This window comes from Notamacropus eugenii, chromosome 1 (assembly GCF_028372415.1).
Source record: "Notamacropus eugenii isolate mMacEug1 chromosome 1, mMacEug1.pri_v2, whole genome shotgun sequence".
Lineage (NCBI taxonomy): Eukaryota > Metazoa > Chordata > Mammalia > Diprotodontia > Macropodidae > Notamacropus > Notamacropus eugenii.
Window position 1 is genome coordinate 132755547 of NC_092872.1, and position 21502 is coordinate 132777048.

The 21502-nt window shown below is 39.7% G+C and overlaps 1 protein-coding gene across 3 annotated transcripts in view; it reads left to right on the forward strand.

The window, feature by feature from the left end:
• The window catches only part of PAQR5 (progestin and adipoQ receptor family member 5), a 109252-nt gene that overhangs the window by 19638 nt on the left and 68112 nt on the right, over positions 1–21502 (forward strand). Inside the window, exon 1 of one of the 3 annotated variants that reach the window (XM_072615311.1) lies at positions 13980–14055. The exons of the other annotated variants lie outside the window; for them this stretch is intronic. The gene's annotated coding sequence lies outside the window, so the exon portion shown is untranslated. Of the gene's footprint in view, positions 1–13979; positions 14056–21502 lie in introns of those variants that run through there. 3 annotated transcript variants of the gene reach the window in all.

A 21502-nucleotide genomic window follows, 5' to 3' on the forward strand; every position in this document is an offset into this window, starting at 1 on the left:
ATGTACAGATTCCAGGGGGTCTGGAAACTTGGATGGAAACAAATTGACATCTTTATTTTGACTAACCTTTAACTGAAATGGATCATTTCAATTATGAATTTTAAAAACCCACCATTCTAAAAGGGGGGGGGGTCCATAAGCCTATGAACTAGACCATCAAAGGGGTCCATGACACACAAAAAGGTGAAGAACACCTATTCTAGCCCAACCCTCTCAGTTTTTACATAGACAAAACTGAGACCCAGAGAAGGTAAAGACTACATAGCCTTTGAAAAGCAGAACTGAAATTTCCACTCAGACTCAGCTCTCTTCCCATTAAACCACTTGCCTCCCTAAAAACGCAGACACGGATCTATTCTCTTTAGCACCTACCAGCTCCTCTACCAGCTCTTGGAGGTGACTCCAATGTCAGGGGAGATCAAGGTCATGCTTGTGAAATGTCTAAATAAGGATAGACTGGGTTAGTAGATGAAACATGTCTTTTATGACCTTCTTCCTCTCTTTCCAAGCCTCTGTGTCAAGATATCTAGAGTAGCCGCATCCCGTGTTTTATTCTCATCTGACCTATCCATGACTCCTGGCTAAAGTGTTCACTGCAGAATTGAGAAGACTGGATTAGGTCTGAAGCTGAAGGCAGAAGACCTTGATTGCACTCCCAGTTCTCCCACATACCTATCTTGAGGGCAAGGGCTGGATTTGCATTTTGACTTTGTATTTCCAGCATTATAGGCACCCAATAGAGGCTTGATAGGTGGAATCAAATCTCTTCTTTCTGCAGTGATCTTGAGCTTGATTCTAAGGTTTGATCGACGATCTCTACCATCCTATTCTATGATTTAGCTTACAAGCTAGAGCTTCTAAGGTTTAGCTGTTGATGGAGGCATGACCTTTCCCAGAAGTATCTAAATTTTACTATGGGATTCTGGGAAACCAAAACGCATTCCAGAAACCTTGGTTAGGACTCATAAAATCTCATAGCACCATAGATTGTTGGCTCTATTTGGAGTCCTGAAGATTACAAGGGAATAAATATACTTGTAGCTCCCTGAGTTATTAGTTCAAAGTCCTCGACTAGACAATCGCTCTCTTACTGCCTGGACACAGCTCTTCCATCTTTATTTAACTTTCAATGTTTATCTTGTCTCCTCCAATTGCCTCCTAAGCTGCAGAATGACAAGGGACAGGTTGCAGGATTCATCTTTGTGTCTCCTCGGCCCCTCGCACAGGGTCCTCTGGTCCACCCTGGAAGTTGACCAGTGGTTTCTAAGTCTTCTAAAGTGACCTTCCCATGTTTCTATATTTTCAAAAAATTACAGTGCACTCCACACACACTTTCCATCAAATAATCTATGTGGATAATTTTCTTAGTTTATGTTGTATTCAAATAAAATGTAAAATTTATTAGTTTATAACAACACAAAGAAATCAACATAAAATATTAATTGTGATAAATTCACTGCTTGAGGATCATAGACACATAGATTCTCAACAACAACAGTCACTTTATGAGATGTTTGGTGTCTATGACTGAATACAAGCTGTCATTACTGGAGCCTATGGCTGGACAGTATCATATCACAAATTCCCAGGAGAGCCCAGAGGGGATAGAATGGACTCTAGCATCACTCATCATTGGGTAAGCTGGTGGAAGACCCCAGATTGGCATGATGGTGCATCACTACCATAACCGCTAGAGCTTAACCATGTGGGAGAGGTGAGGAATCTTCCCTCCACAAAAACCCAGGCATGACAGTGGTACTTCCCCAGTTCTTCTCTCCCCTAAGGGGTTGGAGGGAATTCATTATGCTAGCCTTACCTTTATTGACTTTAACTTGGTTTTCACTTTAAAAAAAAGCTGATGTATTTACGCAGGAGTTGTAATGATAGCCAATAATTTTGACCATTGTTTAGCTGGCTGTTTTCCTGCCTTCCTTCTTCTTCTCATCAGGGAGCATGCCCCACAGTTTGGAAAAGGTAACCCGCAAATACTTAATTTTTTATTTTGATTTTCTTCTAAGTACCAAACCTCCCCTACCAAACCCCAAACTCAAATCCCAAACACTTATTTTTTCAGTATTCCTAGTTCTTATCTACCTTACCACTGCTTTAATTTGCCTAAAATATTAAATTAGGAAAAGGAATACAGGAATTTTTTATTAATCAAAAGCTAAATGTTTGGCTAGTTTTTCTCTATTCAATAACAAGCATTTAAGTATTTACTTAGTAGGCCTTGTGCTAAGTGCTTGGGGATACAAGGACAGAACAACCAAACAGAAACTAGTCCTTGCTCCTAAGGCGCTTAAATTTTACTGGCTCTACCACTGATCCCTTCTTCCACCCTGCCTTGGCCTAGTTTGGTTTAATATAAACTTGGCACCCAGCCTCCAAAGGCATTCTCAAAAGTCAACCAAGGCCAGGTTACGACAGGATGTTCCTAGATGTGGAAGCTAGGAGAAAATGATAGGCCTTGTGAGTCAGAAGATCAAACTTCTAGTCCCTGCCCTTTTGGACTTTTCTATGTGACCTTGAACAAGTCATTTCTTTAGACCAATTTTCTGGTTGTCCTCTCCTGACTGATGGCCATTAGGTAGACAGCCTAACACCTAGAGAATACCATTTTCAACAAATGTGCTGTCTATCCGTAACATATAATTGTAAATAAGTGAGAACCTTGCTCACTGCTCCAAGGGCATTCGCTATGTGTCCATGAAAGCCCTGGAAGAGGTGAGAGATGGAGTGAATTCTTTAGCACTTTGCCATTTATTTACCTAGTGCTTTCCTTACTATGCCCCAATGAGACAGGATGATTGTGTTTTTAACTTCATTTTACAGCTGAGGAAGTGACTTGCCCAACACTACCTAGCTAGTGGTGATAAAACTAGAACAGGAAGTCAAGTCATTTGAGGCAGCAGGTAGAGAACTGGTTGGCTTAGTAAGGGAGACCTTGGTTCAGCTCCTGCCACTGGCCTACTGACCAGTTATACATCTGTGGCAAGTTACTCTCAACCTCAATTCCTTCATCCCTTAAGTGGAGATATAGTAATGACCTCATGGGATTTTTTTAAAGGTCAAATGGAATAATGTACGTAAAGCACTTAGCAGCCTTTAAAGAATTCTATAAATGTGCCATAGTTGTTATTCATTCCTTTCAGACCCTTTGTGATCCCACTTGGGGTTTTCTTGGCAAAGATACTGAAATGGTTTGTCATTTCCTTCTCTGGCTCATTTGACAAATGGGGTAACTAAGGTAGACAGGGTTAAGTGACTTGCTCAGGGTCACACAGCTGGTAGGTGTCTGAGGCCAGATTTGAACTCAGGTCTTCCTGACTCCAGGTCTGGTACTCTATCTACTGCACCACCTAGCTGTCCCATAAAATTCACTAGTTGTGATTTTTTTGACTTCCAGTCTAGCATTTTCCCCAGTAGAGCTCTGAAGGGCTGCTATCTCAGATAGGGAAAGAGAGGTTTGGCCTGGTGCTGCCAATCAGACTTTCTTATGTAGCATGAAAATGGCATTTTAAAGTTAATTTCAAATTCTACTTTCAGAGGAGAAATGATCTTCTAGAACTTTTCTTTCTAAGCTGCTCTGATCAGAGCCATCTCTAGTCATTCTGATGAATATCTGGCATTGTTCAGTTGTCCCTATAGCAATTCCAACACTAGAAGAGAAGTGGTAAGAAGATAGAACCAGTTTTCCTAATCTATTAAAAAAATCTAAATGTTATAACCATCAACATTAAAGAAAGAGTCAAATAAGCATGCACAATTTAGACATTCTTTGCTCCTTTTTCTTTTGAAGTCTACACCCTGCTGATCATAAACCACGGTTCACCATCACCCAACATCAATAGTAGTCTCTTTGGCTACTCCTGAGCTACTGAACAAGGTGGCAGGAAGTGAAGAAATTGTACTGACTGTGTCCACAGCAAATTTTTATTATCTAATGTCAATTGAACCTTCACTGTATGTGTGTGTGTGTGTGTGTGTATGTGTGTGTTCAGTCATCTCAGTCACATCTGACTCTTCATTATCCCATCAGGGTTGTCTTGGCAAAGATATTGGAGTGGTTTACCATTTCCTTTTCCAGTTCATTCAACAGATAAGGAAACTGAGGCAGAGTGAAGTGACTTGCCCAGGGTGACACAGCTAGTAAGTGCCTGAGGCCATATTTGAACTCAGGAAGATGAGTCTTCTTAACTCCCAAGCTTGGCACTAGCTGCCCCTGGACCTTCACTACTGCTTATAATTCATTTATTCATCTCTGATTGATTCTCTAGCCTACTCCCCACAATGAGCAATTATAGTGTTTGGGGCAGATTCTGTAGGGAAACATGGGCAGGATACACTTTCACACTTTGGTGAGGACTTTTACTGTATCAGCCCAGTTCTTTGAAATTAACTTTAAAATGCCATTTTCATGCTACATAAAGATGTTCTTCTTTGAGAATAAACATCTAGCCAGTGATGGGGTATATATCAGTTGTCCCAGGACTGGCCTTGCTAACTTCATGGAGACTTACGAACAGACTGGTGAATTTGTTTTGGCTACACTAGCTCTCAAAGAGTAAGTTGTAGCAAGGCCACAATCAGAACTGGCAGGAAGAGTATCCTTATTGATGAGATCCCAGATCTTTGAAGCATTAAAATTAAATATTCCTTCCAATGCCCACCATCATTGCCTTTTATTTTATTTTTCCATTTTCTTGTGCTTTAGTGATGAAAACCCATTTAAAGCATGTTGACATAATGGGGAAAAAAAAGGGAAACAGAGTTAGATCAAAGAAGACCTCAATCAACTCTAAACTTGAAGAGACTTCACCCCACCCTTAATGATTGTTTTTGATAATGTTCTATCAGTTCCAGTATGTGCTCTGCCACAGTAGTTGGTTAAGACTTCTTTGACACTGGTTCTCCTTCCACTTCTCTGACCAGTCCTTCTCAGCCTCCTTTGCAAATCTTTATCCATGTCATGACTATTAACTATGTCCTAGGGCACCTCTTCTCTTTTTCTTCTATACCTCCTTGTCACCTCCTGTAGCTTCAATTATCATCCTTATCCAGATCGATATATCCAGTCCTAGTCTCTCTCCCGAGCTCTAGTTCCTCATCAAGACATCTTGTTCTATATGCATATCAAGATTAACAAGTCCAAAGCAAAATTCATTATCTTTCCCCATGAATCAAGGGTTCTTAACCTAGAGTTCAAGGGGAGGGGTCCATGGATAGATTTCAGGGGTAGGGGTTGGGGGCATCTGTGAATTTGTATGGGGAAAATATTACATTACATCTTCATTTTCACTAACCTTTAATGAAATTTAGCATTTCTCTTAGTTTTGAATATAGGAAACAAACAATTATTCTGACAAAGTTTCTGTAAGGCTTTACTAGATGGCCAAAGGGAGTCCATGATACCAAAAAAAAAAAGTTTTCAAACCCCTGCCCTATACCCTTTTTACTTCCCACTTTTCCAATTACTGTTATAGTCTGAGTCATCCAGAGTCACAACTTTAGCATCATTCTCAATTTCTCATTCACCTCACATATTCAATAAGTTGCTGAATCTTATCATTTCTACATTCTCAATATCTATCCTATATGACCCTAATAGAGCCATTCTCATCTCCTACGTGGACTAATGCAATAGTTTTCTAAATTAATCTCTTGGTTTCAAATCTCTCTCCTTTCCCATCTGGTTGGTTGGTTGTTGTCCTTTGTCCTCAAAGAGCACCAAAATGACATTACTATGTTGGAGTCAAGTTATGATGTATCTAAGCTCAGAAAGCACTACCAGAGATTGGGTACAGACAGTCCACGTGAACATAGGAACTAAATTTGCACATCCTGCATTTCCTTTGAGCTGTTTCAATTCTGTTTTGCTCATAGAGTGCAGCACCTTCTCTGATGAGGGCATATTATGCTGAGTGGTCCTGTGCCATTATCTCCCACGTCACACAATCAATTCCAAAGTTCTTAAGAGAAAGCTTGAGAGTGTCCTTGTATCACTTCTTCTGACCACCATGTGAATGCTTGCACTGTGTGAGTTCTCCATAAAATAGTCTTTTTGGCAAGCATACTTTTTTTGCATTCAAACATTGTAGTCAGCCCATTGGAGTTGCACTCCCTGAAGCAGAGTTTGAATGCTTGGCAGTTTTGTTTGAGTAAGGACCTCAGTGTCTGATACCTTATCTTGCCAGTTAATTTTCAGAATCTTCCTAAGACAATTCAAATGGAAGTAATTCAGTTTCCCGGCATGGCACTGGTATACTGTCTGGGTTTCACCATCATACAACAATGAGGTCAGTATAACAGCTCTGTAGACTTTCAGTTTGGCAGTCAGTCTAATGCCTCTTTTCTTTCATGCTTTCCTTTGGAGTCTCCCAAACACTGATCCTTATCAATGTGTACATCCCTGGAAAGTACTCTACTAAGGTAGGTGAACTTGTCCACAGCATTCAAAACTTCTCCATTTGCTGTAACTGATGGTTCCATGTATGGGTGGTGTGGTGGTGGCTGATGGAGCACCTATGTTTTCTTGATGTTCATTGTCAGGCCATTCTATGCTCTACACAGCTGCCAGAGTGGTTTCCTAAAGCACAAGTCCGATAACTTGTGGTCATTCCCCCTACCTGCTCAGTAAACTCTAGCAGCTACTTATTACCTTGAGGATCGAATATAAAATCCTCTGATTGACATTTAAAACTTTTCAAAAGCCCTTCCTATCTTCCTAGTCTTCCTCTGTACAGTGTCTTCCACACAATAAAAGACCCAGCTACCATGACCAACTTGTGTAACACCACCCTCTCTGTGCCTTTTCACTGGCTGCCTCCCTTGCCTGGAATAACCTTCCTCTTCACTTCTTCCTCTTAGTTTTCCTGGATTCCTTTAAGACTCAGCTCAAAACTCACATTCTATAAGAGGTATTTTCTTATTTTCCTAGTTGCCCCTGGTCTCCCATAGCATTCTGGGCCATCTCTAGTCATTCTGATGAATATCTGGCCACTGGATTCAGATGCCTCTGGAGGAGAAAGTATAGGCTTTACTAGACTGCCAAAGGGAGTCCATGATACCAAAAAAAAAAAAAAAAAGATTTCAAACCCCTGCCCTATACCCTTTTTTCCAATTACTGTGATAGTCTGAGTCATCCGGAGTCACAACTTTAGCATCATTCTCAACTTCTCATTCATCTCACATATTCAATCAGTTGCTGAATCTTATGTGACCTTGCACAGCCCTCCCTGACTCAAATCAAAGTCTACTAAAAGTCATGTCATCATCTCCCTGATGTCATGGTCCTCTTTGAGAGCAAAGGACAAACACAAATACAAGCTGCCCATGGCTTCCCCATGGAGATTACTTTCCATCTACTCTGTATATACAGTATCTTGTAAATATCTAGTTATTTACACGTTGTCTCCTCTATTAGAATGTGAAGTTCTTGAGAGCAGAGATTGTTTTTTAGATCTCTTTGTATCCCAGAACATAGCACAGTAATTTGTTAATAAATGTTTGTTGATTGTCAACTTCAATCTCTCCCCTGGTAATAGTGAGATGAGATTCCTTATTTCAGACTCTTTATAAACATGGTAAAAAAAAAATAACCATCTATCTGCCTGTATAATATTTGATCATTCATCCTTTTCATTCATTAAACAAATATTTGTCAAGCATCTACTCATGTCCTTTCTCTGCTTAAAGACGGATAGGGGAGATGATAGACAAAAATAATTGAAGGATAAGGCAGTCCAGAACCATCATGATCCAGGATGAGGACTCAGTTTTCCTGTATCCAAGTCTCAGTCCCTCAGTAATCATTTAATAATAGTTAAGGGAGACAAGTCAAGTCACCTCTCTGGGACTTCAAATGAATGGGTCATACTAAATCGTAAAGAAGCAATCGCTCATGAAACTGACCAGCCCTTTCCCAGAAGCCAATGTATTGGCTATCCTTTCTAGCTCTACTGTTCCCTACAGCTGTAGGGGCAGCTTGAGCTGTGCAACTGGCGTCAGGAACACCCAAGTTCAAATTTGACCTCAGACAGTTGAGGGCTAATCATACTGTCTGCCTCAGTTTCCTCAGCTTATAAAATGGGGGAAATAAGACCTGCTTCCCAGAAATGTTGTGAAGCTCAAATGAGGTAATATTTGTAAAGTGTTTTGTAAAGTGCTCAGTGCCTGGCACACAGTAGGTGCTTAATAGATCCTTGTTTCCTTCCATCTTCCTTTATCAGCTCATGACCTTGTCTCCTTTTCTGAAAAAAAAAAATTGAGCCTGTAAGTTCTGAACTCCCTCATTGTCTCTGCTATCCATTTTCTCCTCTTTTCCTTCTGTCTCAAAGGACCAGGTAGTCCTTGCCAAGGCTAACCAAGCCTTCCCTCTCCCTTTTGGGAGGTGCCTCATCTTTTTCATAGTAATAGTAACTATAATATCTCACCTTTATATAATGGTCTAAATTTCTTCATAACCATCCTGAGAAGCAGACGTGAAAAATGCTACCAGTTTACAGGTGAAGAAATGACTTGCACATTGTACTGAGAATATGGTATATACATATATACATACATACACACACATAGTACATAGGTACATATTATGTACATAGTTGTTTGCACGTTGTCTCCTCTGCTGGAATATTAGTTCCTTAAGGGCAAAAACTTTGTTTTTGCCTTTTTCTCTGTCCCAACTAATAGCACAGTGCTTGGGACATGGGAAACATTTAAATCTTTGTTGACTGACTGACTGACTGACTTGACTAGGATCACAAAGCTAGTAAATGACCAATTCAAACTGGAGTCTTGTGATCACAACTACAGCATTCCCCACCAAGCCAAGCTGCTTCTCTGCTCTGCAATCCATTCCTCCCCACTGGTTCCTTCTACACTGCCTACAGCCATGCTCAAGTCACTGGCTGTCTTCAAAAACCAAAAACAAAAAAGCAACCCGTGTCTTAGATCGAGGTATTGGTGCTTTCTGAAACTCCTAGACAAAATTGCCTACAATCCTTGTTTTTGTTTCCTTATTACCTACTTACTCTTCTGCTTTTTACAAGCAATCTATCTGTAAACTCTACCTTTCTACTGAAAATTCTCCCTCCTTCCATTGCTCAATCCAATCACCCTTTCCCAGGTTTCATTGTTCTTTGTCCTTTCTGGAGTTCTTAACACTGTTGACCACAGCCTTTGTCTGGATTAACTCTCTTCTATTGATTTCCATTTCATTCCTCTCTTCTAAACTGAACCAGCATTTATTAAATACCTACTATGTGCTAGGCACATAGTGCCCTGAACACTTTATACACTTTATCATTTTGCACATTTTATCTCATTATTGGGAGATAGGTCTTATTATTATCCCCATGACTACTCCATTTTAGTCAAATTTGCTGAATTAATCCATCAGTCAACCAACCAATAAGCATTTCTTAAATACCTACTCTGTTCTAGGCACTGGGCATATGCAAAAGTAAAAGTGAGACTCCTCCTGCTTTCAAAGGGCATAGGTTCTATTGAGTCATCATCCATCTCCTTTCTCCAAGCTTTGGATGCCCTTCAAGACTATTTTCTAAGCCATCTTCCTTTTTCTTTCCCAATAGTCTCTTCCTTGCTGATCTTATCCCCTTCATGTCCAAGCAACTGACTTTGATCTCTATATATCTCACCCTAATTTCTTTTCTAAACACCAGCCCTGAATCAACAGCTGCCAGCTGAACTCTTCCTGGAAGCACCTCAGACTCAGTGCATCCAAAATGGAGCCCATTAACTTGCCTCCTAGCGCTTTCTTTCCTTTAAAATTCCTGATTTCTTTTAAGGATACCATCATTGTTCCAGTCACCCAAATGGGTGTAACCTCAGAGTCATCTTTGACTCTTCCCTCTCTCTTATTCCCTTTCTCTATCAGTTATCATGTCCTGCTGATTCTCCCTTCATGATTATATGTCACGTCAGCTCCCTTCTCTTTACTCATGTGAGTGACAACCCAGTCCAGGATATTATTTTTATTACTTCTCACCTAGACTATTATGATTGCCATCCAAATGGTCTCCTTGCTTCTTGTCTATTTCTTCTCTTTCCTACCTATTTTCTATACAACTACCAAAGTAATTTTCTTAAGGGACATGTCTGACCATTGCCCTTCCCTGCCCAAAAACTTTCAATGGTTCTCTATCACCTCTAGGATAGACTATATACTCTTTAGGTTGGCATTTAAAGCCATCCATAATCCTGTACTAAACCTCCTTTTCACAGTTATTTCCTTTCTTATTTCCCTTCATGAACACTATATTCTAGCCCAACTGGACTGCTAACTATCTCAAGAACTCAACACATAGCATTTCCCAATTCTTTCCATCCACACTGCTGTATACCATGCCTAATATGGCTTCCTTGGTCATCTTGGCCTTTCACTATTTTTTTTTCCCTCAAGGTTCAGTTCAGATGGTCTCTTCTCCAAGTAGCCTCCCCTCATCCTCCCTCCCTACTTCCTTTCAGATAAAAGTCCATCTTTAAATATCCATAAACATCTTTGTATGGATCTTTTCTTCTCCATCATCTCTCCTTACCTTGTATCATATTTTTCTTTGTACATGTAGTACACTCCCTCCAGTCTGATTTCAGTACAAGTTTCTTGAAGGCATGGAATGTTTTCTTTAATCTTTGTATTCTAAGTGTCAGCACAGTATCTTGCATATGCTAAGTGCTCAATAAATGTTGAATTGCAAATGAGCACATATGAAATCATATGTGCCAAATTATTTATACTTTGTTTATAAACATATATATTAACAGGATGATAACAGTACACGCTCCTGATCTCTTTTCTATATTTTTGGGAGGACTTTGCTGCTTTTATTATTAAACTGTAGTAGTCAATGTATATTTCGTTGTTCAAAGTCTACTTGACATAGAACCTTTTCTCCCAGTGGTGGATTGTCTCCTGCTTCTGGATGAGGGGAGAGGATGCCATCTATAAATAGTAGAGAGTCTAAGAAGCTGACAGTTCTTAAGCTTAATAACTTCTGCTTTTATTCCTCTTACAACTTGTCATCTCAAGAATAAAAAGAGCTTCACATACAATCAGTCTCATTAAAGTCCATAAAATGCAGTTTATGGACTGAAAGTGAAAAGTAATTCTGAGTCACGGTACAAATACCAGTAGTGATAGTTACTACCTGGATGACCCTGACCAGGTCAATTTGCTTCTCTGGTGAGCCTCAGTTTAGTGTCTGTGAAATGAAGGAGCTGAACCAGTTGACCCTCTGATGTCCCTTCTGATTCTAAATCTATAATCCTGTGATTCTCACTGAAAAGTCTGAAATCAAGAAAGACTGTCTTTGGGTTCCCAGACTTCCTTTCAGCACATCTTTCCTTTTTCTTAGTTACTCTCCCTCATTTTGCTCCAGCTAGGTCTCCCTACTAGGTGTTCTCCCACTCCTAGGGGTAATTGCATTTTAATGGAGTGCTTGTGAAGATCAAAGAACCTTTGAGACCTGAAGGAATGAATGAATATTTAATGATGGTGTATTAGTTGTCAGAGTAGGAGGCATATTCGCCACATTTTGCCTCTTCAAATCACAACCAGGCCCTGCTTGAAATCTCTTGAGTGTTGAGAGAATAGGAGATGAGATTGTGCCTCAAATAGTCCAAGGGCCAGAGATCGCTCTGTTAAGTGTAATCTCCAACTACACCTTAAGCACACAAGGTTTTGGGAACAGTGTTTGGGGAAAGATTTCTTATGACAGGAATTTTTGTTTTCCTTTTTCATTTTTTGCACAAAGCACAAAGTCCTTTCTTCTCCTTATTTTGCTCCTTCCTAGGGCATAGTGGATTAACTTATTCCAGAATTGCTCTGGAAGGAGCAAAGGTAAAGGTGATTTGGGGATTTGTTTGTGATTGACTTGCACCTACAGCTTGAGGAAGATGAATCTCAGGAGACTGGACTTAGAACTGAAAGAAACCCCAGACACCATCTTATGATAACAGTACATTCTCCTGATCTCTTTTCTATATTTTTGGGAGGACTTTGCTGCTTTTATTATTAAACTGTAGTAGTCAATGTATATTTTGTTGTTCAAAGTCTACTTGACATAGAACCTTTTCTCCCAGTGGTGGATTGTCTCCTGCTTCTGGAAGAGGGGAGAGGATGCCATCTATAAATAGATCACATCTATAAATAGACCACAGACCATCTTATGCAGGGGTTCTTAACCTAGAGTCTACGTACTTTCTTTTTTTCTTAACATTTTGATAACTATTTCAATGTAATGAGTTTGCTTTCTAATTCTTTGTTATTTATATTATGCATTTAATAGCATTCTGAGAAAGGAAGTCTGTAGGCTTCAGTAGATTATCAGAGAGGTTCAGGACAAGAAAAAAAGATTAAGAAGCTCTGATCTAGTCCAGAATTCTTATTTTATAGAGGAGGAAACTAAGGCCACAAAAGCCAATAAGAAATAGAGGTGAGACTTCAGTTACAAATCTAATATACTAATATACTATTCTGTCTCCATAATACACAGAGATAACTCTACTTTCTCTACTGCCAATAAGCTTCACCATCAATACCAACCTTTTTGGGGAGTGTAGGAGTGTACTACAGCCAGCTCATACCAGTTGGTAACAACTGATTGTTAAATTTTCAGTATGAGCCATTATACCTCAGAAATCAGTCAAGATGATAAAACAGGGCTTGATTGTTTTGTTAATTATCTAGACAACAAGAAATGGAGAAAATATTAATATTACAAATTAAACATAAAAATGTGTCATAATATAGTTTTCTTTTTTAGTGAGGGAGGGGCTGGTTGTTAAACATTTACCAGGATACCATTGGGTAAATGAATGCTTTGGTTACTGGAGTTTCATGGTATGACTTTTAGGCAGGGGCAGCATATAAAACAGATGTTCCTGGTGCAGGAATTTTGCATGGTTGGGATGCACAAAGATGTAAATTACCAGTGAGAGGAATTTTCTGCTGAAGCCTGAGCATCCCCAAATCAGGACACACTTTCCATGGATGTTTATGGACAGTAGAAAAAACCTGGGGTCTGGAGACAGTGGGTGGAGGTTTAAGCCCCAACTCTACCACTTACTACTTGTGTCACCTTTGGCCAAGTCATCTAGTACTCAGATTCCTCATCTATAAAATGAGGGAGCTGGGTAGGATGAGCTAAAAAGCTCCATTTCAGCTTTAACATTTTGATCTGACTGTGAAGATGTAAAAGGACTTTTGTTTACCTACTTCCCAGCTGTGATTGAGAATCAGGATCTGACTGTATATTCAATAGAGGTGATTTACAGTGACCACTGATTCCATTTTTCATAGGTTTTTGAATAATGCATTTGGCCTCCACTCAGTTTTTTTTAACCACTTATTAGTAATACTAGAATATGACTCCCATGTCACGTTTCAGTGATGGGGCTCTTAATCTGCTGCTGTGTTCAAATATTTTGAAATGTGTTACTTATGCCTATTCAGACAGCAGGGGAAATATTATCTTATGAAGGAGAATGAGAAAAAATTTTCTGATGCGTATAAGTAGTTTCAGGCATGCCACAAGAGGTGTTACAGCACAAGTCATCTCCACTGAGCAGTGGCTATAGGGGCTGCTACATGTCCTTGCTCTGTCACTAGCTACATGTCACTAATGTTGGGAAGTCACCCTCTCTGTGCCTGAGTTACTTCACATGGAAAATAAGGCATTTGGACTCAACTGTGTTTCTGGGTTCTGCTACTGCTTCCTCTTCCTGTCCTGTCCCCATGATCCTAACCCTTTCTCTCTGGCTAATCCCACTGATACATGTAGGTCCTAAGATCCAATTCTGCCAGGGCATTTTCCTCTACTCCCAAGTGCTTTGGGCTGGTTTTGGTAATAATTATGTGGAATGGCCTACCCACCCACATTATACTTTAACACTTCCCCTGTTTGTCATTCACATTAAGTCTGAGGAATAAATGATTAACAGGGATTGGTCTTATGAATTTAAGTGAGTTCACTACAGCTAACTTTTTATTGTCAGGCAGATCCAAGCATAGGTAACCTCGCTGTGGTCCAGTTTACTGTAAGTAGAAATGTATATTTGAAGGGATCTTGGGGGGTGGGGAGGGGAAAGAAAGTAAATTATCCATTTAAATAGGTCTTACTATGTGCCAGGCACTGCGGTAAAAACTTTACAAATATCTCTTTTGATTGTCACAACAACCCTGAGATGTCGGTGCTGTTATTATCCCCATTTTACAGTTGGGGAAATTGAGGCAAACAGTGGTTAAGTGCCTTGCTTAGGGTCACACAGCTAGTAAGTGAATGGGGTCAGATCTGAACTCAGGTCTTCCTGACTTCAAGTCTCATGCTCCATCTACTCGTCCACTTAGCTGCCTTTACCCTTTCTGACTATTAGAATAGAACCATAGAGGATTCCAAAGGATAGCCTTCTCAGTTCTCTGACATCCCCATTACCAACCACCTTCACTTGATAATTTGCATCACACTCCTCTTTTAAAGTAAGGACAAGAGCAAGGACAACTTCCTCTTCTTCCTTCCATTATTTCCCTGCCTCCCACACTCCTACAACCTCACCCCCCTCCCCCCACATAAACACCAAGCCTCCCTTTGGTCACTCAGTCTTCTTCATGTGATCTTCCCTCCCTCCAACCTATTGAAATCATATCTATCATGTATCATAGTTACTTGTCTGTGTTTCATCCCTTAATTATATTGTAAACCCTTTGGGGAAAAAAAACTGTTTTACTTAGGAAGTCCCTGTTTTGGGTTTTTAGAGAGACACAGACACAAAGTAGATGAGGGAAGAAAGAGGAGAGGGGATAAATTCATGAGGTGCTAGAGCAGTAGCACATTCTGCTCCAGAAGATCACTCCTTAAGCAGGTCAGATTCAGACAAGGCTTCAGCTGCACTTGATTATATTAAGTTTGGGGTAGCAGTGCCCTTTCTTTCCAATGGGCTGACCGTTGAATACCTAGTGAGCCTCTGCTCATCCTGCAATGTCTAGGGCTCCAAAGTTCTCAGGTTTCCCCCATCTCTAAAGGCTTCTGCTTCCCATGATCCTTCAATTGTTCCTTTAAGTGGGAAAAAAAAGAAACACAACTAGATTTCCCATCAGCTTCCTTGGCAATAAGGAGCTACATCTATCTTTGTATGTTCATACAGGCTTAATCAATGCTTGAACTGAATCTTTCAAGCACGTAACTCATTTTGCTTCCTCCAAGTCTTTGCTTGACACTCATGGCCTAATTGATGTCTCCATCTCAGAACTCTTTTATTTCTTATCATGGGCACATAATATTTCATGTTTTTCTCAAAAAAAAGAAACTAATTTTCATGTATATATGTTTTGTCCCTCTACTGAAAGTATGAACTTGAGAGAAGAATTAAAATTGAATATTATTCTACAATTCATAGGTTTCCAAAGTGGGTGATACTATCCTCTGAGGGCTGCTGGAATGATAGGGGTGGGGAGGATAGTAGTAACTTGGGTGCAATCGGGGGGCATTAAATAAAAGTAACAGGGTGGTAAAAGAATAGGAAAGAAGAAAATTTTGAAAAACTGTTTGTACATGTTTCATATGTTGTGTAACAGAGTTAAAGTTGTAGTGATTACATTATTTTCCAAATAAGCACACAAAATGTGGTCAAGTCCACCAAGAGGTAGACAAGCAAGTGTTGACAGGCGAGCATTGTCTGCATTGTCGGAAATTCCAGAATATATTGGCAGGAATATGTACTTGGAATGACTTGTTTACAGCATGATATCATATGGTCACCTGATAATATTGGATCATCAAAATTTCAATAAAGGAAAACCCCCACAAATTTACAATAAAGTATTAAATTTAAGATGCATCATTGAAAAAATATATTTCATATTTTTTTGAAATGATGGAATTTAAAAACAAAACCATTAAATGGTTAAAGAAAGTAGATTTCTTGAGGGGGGCATGCTGAGTAAATTTTTTTGGAAAAGGGGGTGGTAGGCCAAATAAGTTTGGAACCTCTATATCTTTTAGAGCATCAAGTATGGAGAGAAGCATATAGTAGGCATTTGGCAATTAAACATTAAATTGAATCAAAAAGTACTTCCTTTAGAAAAATTCAGATTCAGCCAGCACTTATTAAGCACCTCCTATGTGTAAATTCAAATGCAGCAGGGCATAGTGTCTAGAGTACCAACCTTGGAATCAGAAAGACCTTGGTGCAAGTCCTGAATCCAATACCTACTAGCTGTGTGACCATGGATAAGTGGCTTGATCTCTCAGCATCCCAGTCAACTCTCCGAGGCAGAGGATCTTAGCCCGGGATTGGAAGACATTCAAAGCATCCAAGGATAGATTTCAAGGGATCTATAAAATTGGATTGGAAAAAATTACTTTTTAAAATTTTAATAGATTGGTTTCCTTTGTAATCCTCTATTTTGTATTCTATGCCTTTAAAAACATTGTTCTGTAGTATTCATGGTTTGTGGAGTTGTGAACCGATCCCATCATTCTGGAGAGCAATTTAGAACTATGCCCAAAGGACTATAAAACTGTATATTCTTTGACCCAACAATTCCACTGCTAGGTCTGTATCCCAAAGAGATCATAAAACAGGGAAAGGGACCCACATGTACAAAAATATTTATAGCAGCCCATCAACTGGGGAATGGCTGAACAAGTTATGGTATATGAATGGAATGGAATACTATTGTTCTATAAGAAATGATGAGCAGGTAGACTTCAGAAAAACCTGGACTTAGACGAGCTGATGCTGAGTGAGCTGATCAGAACCAGGAAAACAACTCACATGTATGACACAAGAAAAGCTAAGAACCTCTGCTCCAAACTATTTCTCAGTGACCTCATTAACTTCCTTGGTTCAGCTACTATCTCTATGCAGATGACTCCCAAACGTGTATATTTGGGAAAGAAAGGGGAAGAGGATAAAAATTTATATACTGCCTACTCTGTGCCAGGCACTGCGCTAAGTACTTTACAATGATCCTCACAACAACTCTATGATGTAGATATTGTCATTATCCCAGGTTTTAGAGAAAATGGAGGTAAACAGAGGTTAAGTGACTTATCCAGGATCACACAGTACATGTCTGGAGCAGGATTTGAGTCTTTCTGACTCCAGACCCAGTGCTCAATCCACTGAACCACCTAACTGCATATCTATCCAATCGTAGTCTTTCTCCTGAGCTCAGTCCCACTTTAGCAACCGCCTATTAAACCCTTAAGACTGGTTGTTCCATGGGCGTTTCAAACTCAACATGGTCAAAAGAAAACTTTTCCCCCAGCCCATCTGTCTTCTGAATTTCCCTATTTCTGTCAAGGGCACAATCATCTTTCCAGTTATCAGGTTGAAAACCTGAGAATCATCCTTGTTTCTCTACTAATGTGGCCACTGGCCCCCTTCTTTCTTGGTCACCTCTTGCCTTGGGCTGCTGATCCATCTCGCTGCTTCCGTTCGTGTCTGTGGCTACCTCTCCTGGACCAGCCTTTCTGCTGACCTCCATTCTCATGTCTCCATCTTCCTTTCAGACATCTCAAACTGATACCTAGTAGATATCTTAAATGGAACATGTCCAAAACAGAACTCATTAGTTTTCCCCTTCTCCTACCCTCCCTATTTCTGTAGAAGGCAACAGTCCCTTAGGCTTGCAACATGGATGTCACCCTCAACTCCTCATTCTTTCTCACTCCAATATGCAATCTGATGTCAAGTCTCATCGATTTCATCTTTGTAGTGTCTCCCAAATATGCCTCCTCTCCTCTGAAACTGTTGCCATTCGGAGCCTCATTGCTTCATGTCTGGACCACTGTAGTAAATAGCCTGCTCTTGATTCTTCCTGCCTCTCTCTACCCTGTCTTCTACTCAGCCACCAGAGTGATTTTCCTAAAGCACAGCTACAACCACATCACCTCCCTGTACTCAATAAATGCCAGAGACTCAGAATCAAATACCAAATCCTCTATTTGGTTTTCAAAGCCCTTTATAACCTAGCCCCCTCTTATCTCTCCAGTCTTCTTACAGGTATTCCTGTGTACTCTTCAGCCTAGTGACACTGATCTAGCTATTCCATAAACCAGACTCTCCATCTCTTGGCTCCAAGCATTTTCTCTGATCATTCTCACTGCCTGGAATGTTCTGCCTCCTCATCTCCACCTACCATCTTACCTGACTTCTTTTAAGTCCCAAGTGAAATCTATTTTCTATAGGATTGTGCCTCTTGGTGATTTTCTATTTATATGGGATATATCTTGTTTGTCAATATGTATTTGCATGTTGTCTCCCCCCATTAGATTGTGGAATCCTTGAGGACAGGGATTGTCTTTTGCTTCCTTTTGTATCCCCAGCACTTAGCATAGTGCCTGACACATGGTAGGTGCTTCATAAATGTTTACTGACTTTACTGACTCAAGTCTCCAAGCCATCTTCCATACCAAGTGACATTTGTAAATCTTAGGTCTGTCTACATCATTTCCCGGCTCAATAAATTCAGTGACTCCTTATGACCTTTAGGAGCAAATACAAAACCACCTGTTAAGAACTGAAAGCCCTTCATAGACTAGTTCCATCCACCTTGCTTTCTAAGGCTTATCACTCCCCTTGCTGTTCCTCACACATGAAATTCTATCCCCCATCTACGTGCATTTGCATAGCCTATCTCTCCTGCCTCGAATGTACTCCCTCCTCATCTCTAGTCTCCTTTAAGGCTTAGCTCAGCCATCTCCTTCCTCACATGAAGTTTTTTCTAATCTCCCCAACTGCTAGCACCTCCTCCCAAAGATGTGAGCTTATATTGATTAGTATTTACATGTGTGCAGATTGTTTTCCCTGATATAATATAAGCTCCTTGAGGACAGGGATTGTTTCATTTTTCTATTTTTATCCAGAGATACAAATAGTAAGAGGCCTGTGGTAAATACTTAAAAAATACTTCTTGTTTGGTTGATTGAAATGTATACTATGTGTAAGACACTGTGTTAGATACTGTTCATGCCAAGACAAAAATAAAAAGCAGACTCTGTATTCAAGGACTTTGAATTCTGTTGGAATCAATAACGTGTACCCATAAGTAAATGCGGGACAATTTGAGGACAGAGTAGGCACAAACAGCTGGGGGAAAGATGAGACATAAGGAAAGGCTTTGCCCTGGGAGAAGCTGTGGATTCTATGGAGGTTTGGGCAGAGAGAGAATGCATTCCAGGGCCGGGGATAGCCTATGCAAAGCCATCGGGGCAGGAAATGAAATTTTGAGTTTCAGAAACAGCAAGAAAAGGGTGACGGATTAGCATTTTAAAGAGCCTTGGTAAACTTAGGAACAGCAGGTGCAATCAAGTGATGGGGTCAGAGGCCAATCCAGTATACATGGAAGGGATCAGTGTGAAATTAGTCTGCAAAGTTCGGCTTTAGCCAGATTGTGGAGAGCTGTAAAGGTCAAGGTAAGGAATTTGCCTTTCTCTTGGAAGCAAACATGGGGTCATTGAAGAGTTTTGAGCTGGGCTTTTCAGGAAGATTATTTTGGTAGCTGTACTGAGGATGGCTTGGAGAAGGGAGACTCTGGAAGTAGAGAGGTCAATTAGTATAGTAGTTTCCAAACTTTATGTAGTGATATCCGCTTTTTTTAACAACAGAAAAAAATTATGTACCCCTCACTTTTCATAAAGCAACCCACACAAATAATTTTCTTATATCACATTATATTCAAATAAAATTATTAATTTATTACCATTTTACAGTACACAAATCTTAAAGATACAGTAAAAATGCTGTATAAAATAAATAATTGCTTTGGTGGCCCATAGGATCATAGATTTAGAGATGGAAGGTCTTTGTTCATCTAGTCCAACTTCCTTTATTTTACAATTGAAACTGAGGGCTAGAAAGCGTGAGGGATTTGCCCAGTCATACAGACAGTAAGTGACTGAAGTAGAATTTCAACTTTGATTCCACTTCTACCATGTTTTCCACTTCCACAGTGCTCCCCAAAGGCAAAGGGGAATCTTAAGCTCTCTGGACTGGCACATACTACGTACCTAGGATCAGGAGTAAGAGGAATACACTGGGTTGCAGCCCCACCTCAGAACTGTCCCCCAGAATGGTGGGCTTTAGCAGGCTTTTGCAGTAGATACCAGGAATCTTCTTCATTCTGGGAGAGGGATACAGGGAGGTCCAGGACAAAGTGCAGAGAATCAACATAAGAAAAACTCTTGGAATAGCAGTACCCTGGTGTCTGACATCTGGGAAGCATTTCCAGGCCTTCATAATCCACAAGGGGAAGCATGGATCCTCTCACACAGCTGCATGGTAGTCAGATTGATTGGTTATAGGGTCATACTACTGCCATAAGTACCCATTCCACCTTTATTGGAAAATCCTAGTCCTTTCTCTGTGGGACTGGGGCTTCTGCCTAGAAGGTAAGAAGAAAGCAGATACTTATGGGATGGGGGAGCTAATAAGAATTACTGCTCTGTCCCTTCCAACCCACACACAAGTCATCCACCCACAGCCTGAGAGCAGTGAATATTCCTTGCTAGTCTCATTTTTGTTGACTTTAAGTTAAACTGTTTTCATTAAATAAGAAAAGAGTGAGAAAGGAGATATTTTTTGCCAAATTTATACTCATTGAATGTCCAATAAGTTTTCTGTAATTATGGTTGATCATTGTGTTGATAAAAGTTCTTAAGCCTTTCAAAATTGTTCATTTTTACAATGTCATTATAGTATAAATTATTTTCCTGATTCTGCCTGCTTAACTTTTCATCATTTCATAAATGCCTTCTTAGGTTTCTCTGAAAATCTTATCATTTTCTTATAGCACAATAGTATCCCATTACATTTTTTTACCATAATTTGTTAAACCATTCCCTTATTAATGGGTACCCCCTTGGCTTCTAGTTCTTTGCTAAAACAAAAAGAGTTGCTATTAATATTTTCTGTACATGAAGAATGTTTTTTTCCTTTTTTTATGTCTTTGAAGTACAGGCCCAGTAGTTATACAAATGGGTCAAAGGAAATACACAGTTTAATAATTTTTGAAGCATACTTTCCAATTATTTTCCAGACTGGTTGGATCAATTCACAGTTCCACCAACATGAATTAATGTACCTTTTTTTTCCGCAGCCCTTTCAACATGTATTCCCTTTTTTGGTAATTTTGCCAATCTAGTTTGCCAATTTTGCTAAAGGAGAAACCTCAAAGTAGCTTTGATTCTCATTTCTCTAATTATTAGTAATTTGGAACATTTTTATATGTATCTGTTGAAAATTTGGATTTCTTTTTGATGATTTACCAATTGGAAAATTATTCTTTTTCTTAGTAATAATAATAGGGAAGTTTGAAGAAGGGGTGGGTTTAGAGAAAAAGAAAATGGGTTCCATTTTAGACCCCTCAAGCTTGAGATAGTTGGGCAGTTGGATACGTAGGACTGGGTTTCAGGACAGAAATCAGAGTCAGATAAATTGATTTGGACGTCATTGAGTAGAGATGTTCATTAATCACTTTTGA